Below are 6,232 nucleotides of genomic sequence, written 5' to 3' on the forward strand. Positions count from 1 at the left end.
CTGCAAGGTTGAATCAGAATTCTGCCCAAGCTGCAGAGTTGATCGCCCTCACTAGAGCGTGCGTGTTAGTGAAAGGGAAACGTGTGAATGTGTTTACCGACAGCCAATATGCGTTTGGCGTCGCACATAGTTTTGGACGATTGTGGAGAGAGAGAGGTTTCTTGACGTCGCATGGTACGAAGATTCAGCATGGCCAGCTTGTGAATGATCTTTTGGATGCATTGACGTTGCCTGAACAAGTAGCGATTGTTAAATGTAGTGCGCATCGTAAGGTGACGGATGATGTTGGTTGTGGTAATGCGTTTGCGGATGAGATTGCTAAGGAGACTGCCCGGAACCTTAGCACTCGAATGTATGTGACGAATTCGGTTAGGTGGCCTACAGAATCGAGCATGTGTGAAGACACTATTGAAAGTGTGAAAGAAATTCAGAATGAGGCCACCGAGACTGAAAAGGCGAAGTGGAAAGAGAGCACGGGAAAGTTGGATGCAAGTGGTTGTTGGACTGATTTGTCGGATCAGAAAAGATGGTTGTTGCCTGATGCGTATGTGCTGGCCGTTGTGACAATGGCGCATGGGTTAGCACATATTAGCGCGAAAGGTATTTGTAAGTTGCTGTCCCCTGTGTGGAAGAATGATGGTATCACGAAATGTGCTGAACGTCTGGTGAAGAATTGTATGGTGTGTATGTTGTACAATCCTGGCAAGGGAACCCCAACTCCTCCTGGCAGTTTTGCTCCCCCTTCATGTCCCTTTGAGGTGATTCAATTGGACTTCATCCATATGGAGCGATGCAATAACCTGAAATACGTTTTAGTTGTGGTTTGCGCATTCTCCCGATGGATCGAGGCCTATCCTCTCAAAGACAATACTGCTTTGTCAACTGCGAAAATCCTTCATGCCCATGAGCAGTTCTTAGCCATGTTATCCAATGGTAGGTGGATAACAGGGCTAAGAGCATTAGCTCGGTAATGCCTGAATATCGCGGACTTTTCAGCAATATTCATGCATTATTTCAGATTTTTATTGCATTTGCGATAAACCTTGGTAATACCAAGGTTTATCTGCGATAAAAATCGCCGCAGCTCGGCGATAATTTTTTCTCGCTAACCAAGCAATAGCGATAATTCTCGCTATTGCTTGGTAATACGCCCCAATTTGTCTCTCCATGACATGGTAGTTTCTCATCCTGTAGAAACTAAGTCAACAGGTTTACCACTGGCTGCGAGAAGAACATAAGGTAGGCATGTGCAGAGACTGTCATGATCCGTGCTGCACAAGGGCAGGTGAGCAAGAGGTGCATATCAAGCATGGCCGTGGCCTGGTAGTAGCCTGCATGCTCATGGAGATTACTCCAAGTTTCACGATCCAACAGCAAACTACAAGTTCCGGAACCCCCAGAAGTCTCGCGAGTGTTGGAGATGGTGGCTGCCACCTCAACCATGTGAGGATAGCTTTCCTCATGTTTCACGGCACCACTACTAGGCAATCAAGCTTTGAAGTTGCTGCAGCAAGAATCATGTTTCCTGTATTTGTGATTTGAGTTTTGGACAAAAGTTTATTACTAAATGATCGCTTTCAGCAAAGTTTTATGAAATATCAAGTGAGTTGCAAAATGAAATTAAACTGTGCTTAAAATGTACTCTGAAGTGTTCAAAGACATTGGGATTGCATTACTTAGTGAACTTACATTCTTTTGTGAAGTAGCAGAGGGCATTCCTTCGTTGAACATCTATGGTTAAGGTATGTACATGTGCTGAACATTTCAGGACCTAGCGGTGTTAGAGAAGTGATACACATGTGTTGAAGATTAGGAATTTTACTGAGTTAATATATGTGACCTAATTTTCGTCCGTCCTACAAACATAGTAAACCTTCAGGCACATTTATATCAGGAGACACATACATGTGACGTTGTAGAGACTTGCATCCTAGGGAGGGAGAGTTGTAAGTTTTTATGCATATACTTAGGTTTATAACATTTCAGTTTTCAGGAAGAGTCAGGTTTGTATAAAAAAAAGAGCGCTGGTTACACAAAAATAACTTCAAGGTATATTGCTGTTACTGTGAGAGTTACATGCTGGTTATTTTAATTAGTGAACGAGTTTCCTTCATGCAAAATTAGTATGTGACCCGCAGCCATTGGCATTTATCTTCTTTGATGGACAAGTGGTGTCGAGCCACACAATATTGAGCAATGATTGATCTGTGATGTCCTGATATGTCCGGGGATTCGTACAAGCTACACTGAACAGATTAGTGTGTGTCTATCCTTCGCTGACAAGTGTGGCCGAGGTACTGAACCCAGTTCATGATAAGGTTTCAGACTGTATTTATTTCTCATGAACGAGGAATTTCCAGTAAGTGCAAGCTAGAAGCTTGCGCTGATTATTTCTCTGCCATTGATATACACTGCCTGTCATTACTACTAATTAGATGGCTAAGTGATGTGCTCAGAACCACCCCAATGGAGATGACAGTGCCCCTGGATTAGGGCAGATAAGAGGATCAAACTTAACTATTGAGAGGAAGTAAAACTTGTTACAGCATTTCGTAGGTGAACCTGCAGAAAGATCATTAATTGTGGAGCAGCCTGAACAACAAAAATTTACAGACAGAGCCCTCAACTACCCCCAAAATGGAACACAGCCTTACCTTGTGCACTGGCTTTTAGAGTGGTCCATGGCCAGTGAGCACTTGAGGAAGGACTGGGCATGGGGCAAGCTCCACCACCCCAGGAGGACCCGACCTACGCACAAGGATTCTGAGATGGGTGACCCCAGCCCCTCTGGGACGGGCACAATCTTAGAGACAGCCCTGCTGAATAGGACTCATGCTCACGCAGTACCCACCTTAGGGGAACCAAATTGCTGTGCCTCCCCAGCTTGAGTTGAACCCTCTAAAGGCCCTGCTGCCTGTGCACTTCCATGCCTGATCCTGGCCCACACATATTTTTAGCGACCAAGGAGTTGCATGTCTTGCATAGCTTGGCATCCTGAATGAGAAGAAGTTCGGGCTACAAGGGAACCCTGGCTTCTGTTGGTGGAGATGCTGTAACCCTTGAAGCTAGTGTGAATGGCTTTGAGGTATGGGAGGAGAAGCTGCCTCAGGGACATTCGAGTTCCTATGCATGTATCCCATTGGGGAATACGTTCAGTTGATTTGACAGCTCTTATGCCTTTGGTGCCTCCCACCAGGGCACGGTGGACCCCAGCCTACAAGTATGGCTCGGGCAGTCGACTATACTGGGGACTCTCGATGTGCAGGGGTTGAAACTTGGCTCTCCGGCCCCAGTGGGTGGCAAATCCCTGAGGTGCAGGTAGGGTGGCTGTCGTAATAGGGGGATGTAAAAAACATGAGACAGTAGCTTGAAGATGATGTGTCTTTTTTATTTATAAGAGCAGTGTGAGTCAATCTTGGTTTAATAATCTTTTCTCCTTTTCTTCCTTTTCTTTAGATGCAGGGTAGTCAGGGCCACTGATAGTTAATGTGTGCCTCAAGGAAGGAAAAGATACCACCGGTAAGTATTGGGACATTAGATATGGTCAATTTTTAATTATAGGTTCCTTAAACCAAGGGGGAATGTGCTTGTGTGGGATAGTGCCTTTTGTTTACTATCAACCAGTGTACCCGTCACTACAGATATATGCCAAGTCTTGAGTGTTTGCTATTTGCAGCTTCTTCCTTGTGAAAAGGAAGAAGTATCACCAAGTAATACAGGTGTTCTGGTATTGAAGTCACTTCTCTCTACAACACCTTCAATGAAGTATTAGAACGAAAAGAAAAGAATAACAAGTCCATGTGTTTCAGTGCCAGTGATAATAGTTTCACATATTGCAAGAGAAATGATTTTAACATATTGTTTCCATGTATATTACTTTTGAATTCTCCACCCTCCTCCAGTCCATGGGCCAAATAGATAACACTCACAATTACCTCCTACTTAAAGTAAGTGGTAATGTATTTACAAATGGGTAGGGGTCCCCAGGAGACCCCAACCCCTTTGAAAATGCATGAAAAATATGTTTTTTAAGGGCAGGCAGTGGTCTCAGGGACCACTGCTTGCCCTTAACCAATGAAACGAAAACGTGTCATTTTTAAAAAAATGCATCCTGTTTTCCTTTAAGGAAAACAAGCTGCATTTAAAAAAAAGCTGCTTTATTAAAAAGTGGTCCCAGACATGGTGGTCTGCTGAGCCCAAAAGGTCACCATCCCTGGAAGTGCTGGCATTCACAAAGGGTTTGCAAGTTGATAATATTAATGAGCCTCGCAATTTGCAACCCCATTGCGAATTGCAAAACAGTGCAAAATAGTGTAAACACACTGTTGTACATTTAATTTAGCGACTCACAATTTGCGACTCGCAATGTGTCTCAAATTGTGAGGCACTAAATGAAAGGGTTGTACATCTGGCCCCAAGTCTTTTCTCTCCTGCATCATACCAGGAGACGTGTGCATACCTGGGTTAGCCATGCTCCTCCTGGACCTTGGCAGGGCTCTTCATCTACTCTGTGGTCTCCGTACTTCCTGGCGGAGTCTTATGACGATTCCGAAGTCTGCACTCTGACCGGCTCCTGCCTTCTGAAGCATTCTAGGTTCTGACAAGGTATTCTGCACTCCCTCTGTGTTGACATTGGATTTGGGATTGAATCTGTTTTCTCCTCCTCAGCATCTTTCTCTCTAGTGATCCTCGTGTCCACCTCAACATCTTCCTTGCTATTGATCCTCACATCTACCTCGGAATGTTCCTCCCACCCCTTCCGCTATTTATCAAATTTTGTCTGTCCCACGTGCTCTATTGCTCAATTGTTTTTAAGGGAGTCGGATCCTGTTTGTATGACCTCCGTTTTCTGGTTCTCATAGGATGCAGGAAATGTCATGGTCTCTGTTGCTTGCCTTCCTGAATTCTGCTGGAAATAAAGAACGGGCAAGGTGAGAGATATCGGTATGCGCCATTGAAAGTCAGTTTCCTCTTTGTCTTCCCCTTGAGGATTAGGTGTTACCTGACAGTGACACTTCCTCATTACCATGTACCTGGTGGTCTTGTTATATGTGTCAAGGCTGAGGTTTCAAGACCTGTCCAACCCTGTCTTGAAGTGCCAGTGGTGGAGTTGCCTGCTTATATTGCCGTAGGAGCTGCTTGCTCACCTGCCTACTGTGACAACAGGGGGGAGATACTGGGCCAGGTGCCTGGAAAAACTCTTTAAATCATGGAGGCTGACTTCTATCAGGGAAGCCTAATTGGGTGCTGAACTGTCTACCCACATGGGGGGCACTGCCTTCCTCCCATTTATTGTGCAATAGCAGGTGGAAGAACATTCTAAAAGTTGTCTGTGACTCTTGGCAGTGGATCATTCGACTCTTGCATTGATGAAGAATGCAGCTAGCACCAAGAATTAGTGTCAATTGCAGGACACATTGATCATCAGCACTTTAAATGCAACTTGTGGCCCTGGGTTCCTTTCGGAGATAGGGCTTTGTGAGGGTCGCTAAACATCAATTGCGAGGGGGATCTTTCAGGGTATGACAAAGGCTGTCACATGAGGCTCTGCTCTCTTGGTCCTCCCAAGGCCAGAGCCCTGATCCCCTGTCAAAGGGGCCTTCCCTGCTCCAACTAAGTGGGGCAGGTGATCACCTCACTGTGTGCCCTATGTGGCTGTCTGTGGTGCTGCAGGCTGCCCATGTTAATCACCAAAGGTTCCCACTTCCTCAGCTGGGGATGGGAAGGCCCCCTACCTGCCGACTGGTCCCGGTTTCCACTCTACCCCCCTGTGGTCTTCAGGCTCTGATCTGAGAAACGATGTGTTGCAGAGACCCCCTGTTTGAAAGAGGGCCCCTTCCCTTCTGATGCCCAAGAAATTGGTCTGCCTCCCTCATACTACGGAATCTGACTATATCCTCAGATCAGAGGAAGTGACCAACTGAAGAATATTACTGAGTGGAGGAAAAGCAACTAACCAGGATTTCCTCAGGAATGAGGATTAAAGCGGAAGGAGCCCAGCACGAATTCCCCATCCAGTGGCAGGTGCAGGAAATGTGGTGCACACATCTGTGTCACTTTTTGGGACCCAATTCCTTCTAATTGATGCTCACACTGCAGAGGGTGTTAGGCTAGTAGCAGACCCCAATGTGCCGGGATTGTATCTTGGTAAGATACAATCTAACCATCTAAGGCTAAATACCAGTAATCAACAAGTACTGTAAGAGAAAGTTGAAAATATATTTGAAGAGAG

The 6,232-nt window shown here is 45.5% G+C and overlaps 1 pseudogene; it reads left to right on the forward strand.

Moving 5' to 3' along the window:
• Positions 1–5,334: 5,334 nt before the first annotated feature.
• LOC147701952 (5.8S ribosomal RNA) lies at positions 5,335–5,488 on the forward strand (annotated as a pseudogene).
• Positions 5,489–6,232: the final 744 nt, after the last annotated feature.

The sequence above is a fragment of the Lissotriton vulgaris genome, chromosome 7 (assembly GCF_964263255.1).
Source record: "Lissotriton vulgaris chromosome 7, aLisVul1.2, whole genome shotgun sequence".
NCBI classification, from domain to species: Eukaryota; Metazoa; Chordata; class Amphibia; order Caudata; family Salamandridae; genus Lissotriton; species Lissotriton vulgaris.